Below are 10867 nucleotides of genomic sequence, written 5' to 3'. Positions count from 1 at the left end.
GCAAAGACCAGATGTGGGGGCAACCCCACAATGTGGGGGCAACCCCACATGCCTGACCTTTAACCAGCTCCCACTTCCCACCTCTCAGGAGCTGGTCCCCTTTTTCCCTTCCCCCTCCCTTCACTCCTCACATTAAAAATCGGCCTTGTGCCTAATTTGCTCGGTGGGGGAGCAAATAAATACCATCTGTTCCGACAGATACTGCAAGCTATGACTAGCTATAACTAGCAAAGACCAGATGTGGGGGCAACCCCACAATGTGGGGGCAACCCCACATGCCTGACCTTTAACCAGCTCCCACTTCCCACCTCTCGGGAGCTGGTCCCCTTTTTTCCCTTCCCCCTCCCATATCTCCTCACATTAAAAATCGGCCTTGTGCCTAATTTGCTCGGTGGGGGAGCAAATAAATACCATCTGTTCCGACAGATACTGCAAGCTATGACTAGCTATGACTAGCAAAGACCAGATGTGGGGGCAACCCCACAATGTGGGGGCAACCCCACATGCCTAACCTTTAACCAGCTCCCATTTCCCACCTCTCAGGAGCTGGTCCCCTTTTTCCCTTCCCCCTCCCTTCACTCCTCACATTAAAAATCGGCCTTGTGCCTAATTTGCTCGGTGGGGGAGCAAATAAATACCATCTGTTCCGACAAATACTGCAAGCAAAGACCATATGTGGGGGGGAAACCCCACATATAAGCCCTTGGTAAATGTAGGGCCAACCCTTCATACCAATTGTCACTATCCAGCTCCCCTACTCACAGGGGAGTTGGTCCCCATTTCCCCTTCACTTCTCACATTAAAAATCGGCCTTGTGCCCGATTTGCTCGGTGGGGGAGCAAATAAATACCTCAAAGTGTAGTATCTGTTCTTCAGATGCTGCACTTCAATTTCTTGTTCTCTGTCAATGGAGGAGAAATCCTTCACGTCTGAGACAATTTTCTACTTTTGTACCTTTTCTCCACGTTAAAAAACGACCCTGGTGTCTAACTCTGTCCCGTGGGGGAGGCATTGTAAATAGGTACAATCAATAATTTGGTTTCATCATTAAAAAAAAAAAAAATAACACTTGAAATCAATCAGCTTTTATAATTGGAGTATTTTTTTACAAATAATCAAATAAAACTTTGTGTTAGGAGTCGTTCTACTTCTTTAGGTGATTACGCGTGGTTTTATGACGTTGCAACGCAGACTTAGGGTATGCGTACAAGAGAATTTGGTTAATCATATTACAAAATGTTTACAAACTATTGAAAGTAAAAATTCCGCCTAAATATAAGCAGTATAAATTAGTGAGAGACTGTTTATTGATAAACACCGCTTGTCAATTTCCGATTACATAACCAGAAGCTGTCACCAAGTAGACTTTTTCTCTTTAATGGATAAGATTTGGTGTTTTTTAATTCTCACACTAATATTAAACCGTAAATACACCAGCTTGCCACGATATTTAAAAAGCGTTTAAAACGTACTAATTCTTAACATAAATAAGCTGTCATTTGAACGATTCATGCGTGAGCAATCGTGAAACAATTGACAAACATAAAAAGCAGATGATCCTCAAATAATTCTTTTTACTTTTGACTCCTTAGCAGCCCTTTTTCCGGGTGAAAATGGATTAAAAAGTTCTAAAATGTCTGAATGGAAGCACTGGTGCTGTTTGGGTTTCGGTTGACTTCCCTACGAATTTTCCGAATATCACGATGTGAAAGGTTTCTCCTGGTGCCCTTATTTTTTCTGGATTTGGGTTGTTCATTATTTGGCCAATAGACTCTGGTGATCTGACTACCTTACTCCTCCCACGCCTCTCATCATCACTCACTACTCTCTGCTTTACTTGAATCCTTTATGCTACGCTAAAACTGATGCTCAATCCATGCAAGATGGTCCAAAAGCAGTCTGGAGCATTCCATACGTTTCTGTGACATTTTTTCCAAGTTTAAAACAGAATTTTATTGCATATTGTTATTATAAAATGTCTTCAGTTCCAGATTGCATTTTTAGAATTCACCAGCTGTGACGATTAGGCTTTAGTAGGGTGTATTCCTGTTCCTGATGTAGCTGTTTAACTTGGACCTGAAGTCATAAAAATCAATCAAAATCGTGCATGCTCCTAAAACACGACTAAGAATAAAACTGCGAATTGCTTAAGACTTCTACTTTGTCATGGCTGACGGAACTTGAGATGTCATCCCGTACATATTTACACCTATAGTAGAATGTCGCTTAGAACTGAATATTTTACTTAGCACTTTATCTGTTACGGATAAAGTACGAAGTAAAAAAATGCAAATTACTTAGGACTTTTACCTGGTAATGGCTGACGAAACAAGAACATGCTACTCCTGTGGATTAAATAAAATGTTCCATTCAAAATTCTGTAGATACCGCATAATCACGTTGACACACAGGTTCTCACTGATTCACCGAAGTTAAGCAACGTTGAACCTGGTCAGTACTAAATGGGTGGCCATTTGGGACTTACAAGCGCTGTATGTGCTCTCCGCTTATCTCGGCACTGTTTCCAGTCGTCCTGAACTTTTCCTTGCCACTGGACCCAAACAATGCCGATTTAGGAGAGGTGTGGTGGAGATTGCGCAACCCTTGCCCCACAATTACACGCACAACTGCCCCTACAAAGGGTATCCTTTGTCTTTCGAGACTGAACGGAGGTATCTATTCAAAATTTTGTACAGATTCTCGAGTTCGACAAGATACGCCTGAAGAAGGTTGGAGGTTACATCGTCGGAAACGTTGTGAAAATAACATAAGACGATGAGAACTGTAGTCTGAATAATCGAAATAACGAAACTTATCGATTCTCTTGTATTTGTTTCATTTAATACTTTTTTCCTATTTAGCTTGTCTTTCTTTTTTCCCTTCCTTCTTCACTTCCTTCTTTCTTTCCTTCTTTATTTCTTATTTTCTTTGTTTTTTCATTCATTCTTTTCCTTATTTCTTCATCCTTTTTCTTTTCTAATCTCTTTATTCCTTCGTCTTTTCTTTTTATAATGTTTAATGTCAGACAAATAAGCCGTTCCATAATACCCACATTGCAAATCTCACCTTTTTTTTTTTTTTTTTTTTATTTCACGTCATCCAGTTCTTCCCGAGTGGTCTAACACGGACCAGAAAAATGAAAGACAAATCTCATTATAACGCCTGGAAGGAATCCATTCTTGTCTGCTATTATTGCGACGTTGTGACATTTGCCAGGGCACACACACACACACACACACACACACACACACACACACACACACACACACACACACACACACACACACACACACACACTTTACTGGAATAGAAATGAACACCAAAAAATAATCTTCGTCTAATAAAAAAAGCTAAAAATTACGGCACACTTTCGTTTACAGACAGACGCCAAATCTATTTACAATACGGAAGGTACTTTCTCTGTTTGCTTGCATGTTTGTTTGTATTTTGATTTTTTTTTCAAGGGAGATAATCACACAAAAAGTTCCGGTGGCAAATAACGCTGATGTTGGGAATAACAGATACTACAAATGGTGCCATAAAATAGTTTTGTCTTTATGACGCTATTTTTAAATGAATGAAATGAAATCTACGAGGGGTATTCCAAAAGTAATGCCTCCTATTTTTCCGCCTGAATGGATAAGAGGGGATTGCGAATTGTATTGTTATGATGACTGAACTTATGCATTCATGGCATGAAAATTTAATCTTTCTGTTGCAGATATTGACAGTATGAGACTTTAAGAGAACAACCCTTGTTATGGTCGTGCGTCAGAAGCAGAGATGCGTCATTGAATTCCTGAAAAAGTGAATTGAGAATGGTGGTGACTATGTAGAAAAATAAATTCTGGAGTACAATAGGTCGCCCGTTTCATAGCTCTTCAATTTTCTGGGGGTAAAAAAAAATAGGTGCTTTACTTTTGCAACGACCTTCGTGTATATATATATATATATATATATATATATATATATATATATATATATATATATATATATATATATATTTCTTTGAAGATTGTAATGCTGGGTATGAGACAGCTAAACCAGCTGCCAACATTGCCCTGCTTTTTATTGAAACCAACTTAGAGCGCTTTTTAGTATCCTTAAGTGTAATTGTCTGGATTTCTCTTGTGCTCAGTTCACCAGAAATATTAGTTAGGCAGAACTTCAGCTTCTTCTTCATAAGCCTTGTGGCACCTATAATAACTGGCATGATTGATATCTCCATAAGATTTCAGTTTTTTTTCATATTAAACATGAGACCTTACATAGTGAGTCACCGTATGCTTTTTTAAAAAAGTAATTTTACTTTTAATTTATTCATACGTATGAGATACTATATACGCCCCCACCCCGCCCTCAAGTGCTAGAAAATAGGAGAGAAAAGAAAAGGGATATATAACAAAAGTAAAGAAAGTAGATTTATCGGGTATCAATACGAATAGGAAATAGGACTTATCAGTAGATAGTAGATAGGAAGGTAGACAAAGGAAACTTGATTGTTGGTTAGGGTGACGGTAACAAAAGAACGGAACAACGGATGCAGATATATTCAGATTTGGTTTGTGGGCACCTTGGCAAGTGGCTATGAGTTAATGACAGTAGCAACGACAATAGAACAAAGTCGTAAGAATGAATAAATTAAAACTAAAATTATTTCTTTAAAAAAGTATGCGTTGACGCACTATATATATATATATATATATATATATATATATATATATATTCGAAATTAAAGCACCTTCTTAGCGACATACAATATGGTTTCCGTTTTTCAAGATCTACCGCAGATGTGCTAACAGCTATATCTCACAGGATTAGTGAATCTCTTGACAAAGGCTTCCTTTCTAGGGCAATTGCTCATGACATATCAAAGGCCTTCAACAAGGTATGGCATAAGGGTCTACTTCACAAGATTTCCTGCTACGGTATAACTGGAAATGTTTTTTCAATCATTAAATCATTTCTCTCCGATAGGCTCATAAGAGTAGTGGTCGATGGACAAAAATCAGAGGCCTGCAGTATTAATGCTGGAGTCCCTCAAGGGTCAATCCTTGGCCCAACTCTCTTTCTGATCTACATCAATGACCTCCCTAAACACATACTTAAATCATTCGTTGACATCTATGCTGATGACACGACCATCTACGGCAACACATCAAAGGCTGTAAATGACAAAGTTCTCTCTGATTCTCTCTCCTCTGATCTCGAGCGCGTGGTTCAGTGGGGGAAGACGGGCTGGTTACCTTTAATGCATCTAAAACCAAACTCCTATCCTTACATCATCAACGCTCTGATCCCCATCTGGCATAAATTGGGATGGATGGCTCTCGTCTGGGAGAGGCCCCGTGTTTTGACAAGCTTCTGGGTTTGACCTTTACTCCTGATCTTAAATGGAACACGTACATCAAGTCTGTTGCCAAGGTCGCTGGAAAGATGGTGAGATCCTTCTACCGCTCCAGAAGATATCTCACTACTGATGCAATTCTCTATCTATATAAAAGCGAAGTACGTCCAAGGATGGAATACTGTTGCCATATCTGGGCAGGAGCTGCTAAAAACAGCCTATCTTGCCTTGACAGAGTACAAAATAGACTTCGTGGCTTAGTGGGGGATGCCCTTTTCTCTACCCTGCAACCTCTCTCCAACAGAAGAGACGTTGCGAGCCTATCCTTGTTTTATCGTTATTTTTATGGCAAGTGCTCCTCTGAACTCCAATCTCTTGTCCTACCTCGCCAATCTTTCAAGAAAAACACCCGTCTAGCTGAATCCAATGGGAAAAATTTCCCCCACTCTTTATCTGTGCCTAAATCAAAACGTGGATTCCATGAACAAAGCTTCTTTCTTAGAACTGCACGCCTGTGGAACTCTGTTCCGTCTGCCTGCTTCCCACCTGACTACAACTTGGATATCTTCAAGTCCAACGTTAATAAATTCCTAATGAACCGCCCCCTTAAGTAAACACTTCACCAAATCTCCACACTAACGTACTGTACTTGCAATAACCCTTATCACTGAATGGCTTCCGGGCCTTGATAAGTGGTGACCACCGTGTAAAAAAAAAAAAACTATTTATTGTTGAATACAGATCATGGTTCGAAGCAGGTGGGGAAATGATGTGTTCAATTGACTGACTAATGTAGAGGGTCGACGGTGATACACTTATATTCAGAGTTAAATATGTAAATCATGTTTATAAATAGTGTTTCATTTTGTTCTTCGGTGTTTTATTATATTTTTGTATACTTGTTAACCCATGCGCTCCCCTCGACGACTGCCAGTGTGAGAAACTATGTCCATATATCCATAAACAGATAAGCAGAAAAAATGAAGAAATCCACAGTGAGGGGTACACGTGGTATCACACTAATAATACATTGGGGTTTGAGTTCGTGCTAACATTTTTCTTTGGCCTTTTGGCTAGGAGCAAAGTGTAGTATCTGTTCCGGCAGATACTGCAAGCTATGACTAGCTATGACTAGCAAAGACCAGATGTGGGGGCAACCCCACATGCCTGACCATTAACCAGCTCCCATTTCCCACCTCTCGGGAGCTGGTCCCCTTTTTCCCTTCCCCCTCCCTTCACTCCTCACATTAAAAATCGGCCTTGTGCCTAATTTGCTCGGTGGGGGAGCAAATAAATACCATCTGTTCCGGCAGATACTGCAAGCAAAGACCAGATGTGGGGGCAACCCCACATACCTGACCTTTAACCAGCTCCCATTTCCCACCTCTCGGGAGCTGGTCCCCTTTTTCCCTTCCCCTTCCCTTCACTCCTCACATTAAAAATTGGCCTTGTGCCTAATTTGCTCGGTGGGGGAGCAAATAAATACCATCTGTTCCGGCAGAGCTGCACTTAAGATAATTTGTACCAGTCAATGGAGGGGAAACCCTCTATACTGGGACAATTATTATTTTTGGTAACCAGAGTGCCCCCTTTTTGTCCTACTTTTAGGGGAGCTGGTTTTTACCTCACATTAAAAACGGCCTTGTGCCTAATTTGCTCAGTGGGGGAGCAAATAAATACCATCTGTTCCGGCAGATGCTGCACTTAAGATAATTTGTACCAGTCAATGGAGGGGAAACCCTCTATACTGGGACAATTATTATTTTTGGTAATCAGAGTGCCCCCTTTTTGGGGAGCTGGTTTTTACCTCACATTAAAAACGGCCTTGTGCCTAATTTGCTCAGTGGGGGAGCAAATAAATACCATCTGTTCCGGCAGATGCTGCACTTAAGATAATTTGTACCAGTCAATGGAGGGGAAACCCTCTATACTGGGACAATTATTATTTTTGGTAACCAGAGTGACCCCTTTTAGGGGAGCTGGTTTTTACCTCACATTAAAAACGGCCTTGTGCCTAATTTGCTCAGTGGGGGAGCAAATAAATACCATCTGTTCTGGCAGATGCTGCACTTAAGATAATTTGTACCAGTCAATGGAGGGGAAACCCTCTATACTGGGACAATTATTATTTTTGGTAACCAGAGTGCCCCCTTTTTGTCCTACTTTTAGGGGAGCTTGTTTTTACCTCACATTAAAAACGGCCTTGTGCCTAATTTGCTCAGTGGGGGAGCAAATAAATACCATCTGTTCCGGCAGATGCTGCACTTAAGATAATTTGTACCAGTCAATGGAGGGGAAACCCTCTATACTGGGACAATTATTATTTTTGGTAACCAGAGTGCCCCCTTTTTGGGGAGCTGGTTTTTACCTCACATTAAAAACGGCCTTGTGCCTAATTTGCTCAGTGGGGGAGCAAATAAATACCATCTGTTCCGGCAGATGCTGCACTTAAGATAATTTGTACCAGTCAATGGAGGGGAAACCCTCTATACTGGGACAATTATTATTTTTGGTAACCAGAGTGCCCCCTTTTTGCCTACTTTTAGGTGAGCTGGTTTTTACCTCACATTAAAAACGGCCTTGTGCCTAATTTGCTCAGTGGGGGAGCAAATAAACACCATCTGTTCCGCCAGATACTGCACTTAAGATAATTTGTACCAGTCAATGGAGGGGAAACCCTCTATACTGGGACAATTATTATTTTTGGTAACCAGAGTGCCCCCTTTTTGCCTACTTTTAGGGGAGCTGGTTTTTACCTCACATTAAAAACGGCCTTGTGCCTAATTTGCTCAGTGGGGGAGCAAATAAACACCATCTGTTCCGGCAGATACTGCACTTAAGATAATTTGTACCAGTCAATGGAGGGGAAACCCTCTATACTGGGACAATTATTATTTTTGGTAACCAGAGTGCCCACTTTTTGCCTACTTTTAGGGGAGCTGGTTTTTACCTCACATTAAAAACGGCCTTGTGCCTAATTTGCTCAGTGGGGGAGCAAATAAACACCATCTGTTCCGGCAGATGCTGCACTTGAGATGATTTGTACAAGTCAATGGAGGGGAAACCCTCTATACTGGGACAATTATTATTTTTGGTAACCAGAGTGACCCCTTTTAGGGGAGCTGGTTTTTACCTCACATTAAAAACGGCCTTGTGCCTAATTTGCTCAGTGGGGGAGCAAATAAATACCATCTGTTCCGGCAGATGCTGCAAGCTTTGACTAGCAAAGACCAGATGTGGGGGCAACCCCACATGCCTGACCTTTAACCAGCTCCTATTTCCCACCTCTCAGGAGCTGGTCCCCTTTTTCCCTTCCCCCTCCCTTCACTCCTCACATTAAAAATTGGCCTTGTGCCTAATTTGCTCGGTGGGGGAGCAAATAAATACCATCTGTTCCGGCAGATGCTGCACTGAAGATAATTTGTACCAGTCAATGGAGGGGAAACCCTCTATACTGGGACAATTATTTTTTTTGGTAACCAGAGTGCCCCCTTTTTGCCTACTTTTAGGGGAGCTGGTTTTTACCTCACATTAAAAACGGCCTTGTGCCAAATTGGCTCAGTGGGGGAGCAAATAAATACCATCTGTTCCGGCAGATGCTGCAAGCTATGACTAGCTATGACTAGCAAAGACCAGATGTGGGGGCAACCCCACATGCCTGACCATTAACCAGCTCCCATTTCCCACCTCTCGGGAGCTGGTCCCCTTTTTCCCTTCCCCCTCCCTTCACTCCTCACATTAAAAATCGGCCTTGTGCCTAATTTGCTCGGTGGGGGAGCAAATAAATACCATCTGTTCCGGCAGATACTGCAAGCTATGACTAGCTATGACTAGCAAAGACCAGATGTGGGGGCAACCCCACATGCCTGACCATTAACCAGCTCCCATTTCCCACCTCTCGGGAGCTGGTCCCCTTTTTCCCTTCCCCCTCCCTTCACTCCTCACATTAAAAATCGGCCTTGTGCCTAATTTGCTCGGTGGGGGAGCAAATAAATACCATCTGTTCCGGCAGATACTGCAAGCTATGACTAGCTATGACTAGCAAAGACCAGATGTGGGGGCAACCCCACATGCCTGACCATTAACCAGCTCCCATTTCCCACCTCTCGGGAGCTGGTCCCCTTTTTCCCTTCCCCCTCCCTTCACTCCTCACATTAAAAATCGGCCTTGTGCCTAATTTGCTCGGTGGGGGAGCAAATAAATACTATCTGTTCCGGCAGATACTGCAAGCTATGACTAGCTATGACTAGCAAAGACCAGATGTGGGGGCAACCCCACATGCCTGACCATTAACCAGCTCCCATTTCCCACCTCTCGGGAGCTGGTCCCCTTTTTCCCTTCCTCCTCCCTTCACTCCTCACATTAAAAATCGGCCTTGTGCCTAATTTGCTCGGTGGGGGAGCAAATAAATACAAGCTATGACTAGCTATGACTAGCAAAGACCAGATGTGGGGGCAACCCCACATGCCTGACCTTTAACCAGCTCCCATTTCCCACCTCTCGGTAGCTGGTCCCCTTTTTCCCTTCCCCCTCCCTTCACTCCTCACATTAAAAATCGGCCTTGTGCCTAATTTGCTCGGTGGGGGAGCAAATAAATACCTTCTGTTCCGGCAGATACTGCAAGCTATGATTAGCAAAGACCAGCTATGACTAGCAAAGACCAGATGTGGGGGCAACCCCACATGCCTGACCATTAACCAGCTCCCATTTCCCACCTCTCGGGAGCTGGTCCCCTTTTCCCCTTCCCCTTCCCTTCACTCCTCACATTAAAAATCAGCCTTTAGCCTAATTTGCTCGGTGGGGGAGCAAATAAATACCATCTGTTCCGGCAGATACTGCAAGCTATGACTAGCAAAGACCAGATGTGGGGGCAACCCCACATGCTTGACCTTTAACCAGCTCCCATTTCCCTCCTCTTGGGAGCTGGTCCCCTTTTTCCCTTCCCCCTCCCTTGACTCCTCACAATAAAAATTGGCCTTGTGCCTAATTTGCTCGGTGGGGGAGCAAATAAATACCATCTGTTCCGGCAGATACTGCAAGCAAAGACCATATGTTTGGGCGACCCCACAGATAAGATCTTGGTCAATGTAGGGGCAACCCTTCATACCAATTGTCACTATCCAGCTCCCCTACTCCCCGGGGAGTTGGTCCCCATTTCCCCTCCACTCCTCACATTAAAAATCGGCCTTGTGCCTAATTTGCTCAGTGGGGGAGCAAATAAATTCCGCAAAGTGTAGTATCTGTTCTGATACTACACACTACCTTTTCTGATCTCGATCAGTGAAGGAAATATCCTTCTACATTCGGGCAATTTTTATTTTTGTTCATAACCAGAGTGCCCCTTTTTGAGGAGCTGGATTTTCCCCACATTAAAAACTGGCCTTGTATCTAACTCTGCCCTCGTGGGTAGGCAATTAAATAGGGATATTTATAAAAAAGAAAACACCTTTTAATTTTAATATGTTCACATCAGTAATATTGGCTTGGAGAGTCTAGTCTATATAGAGAAAAAGTGAATAT

This window comes from Euprymna scolopes, chromosome 37, assembly GCF_053919585.1.
Source record: "Euprymna scolopes isolate OS-2025 chromosome 37, ASM5391958v1, whole genome shotgun sequence".
NCBI lineage: Eukaryota > Metazoa > Mollusca > Cephalopoda > Sepiida > Sepiolidae > Euprymna > Euprymna scolopes.
Note: the sequence above shows the minus strand (reverse complement) of the source record.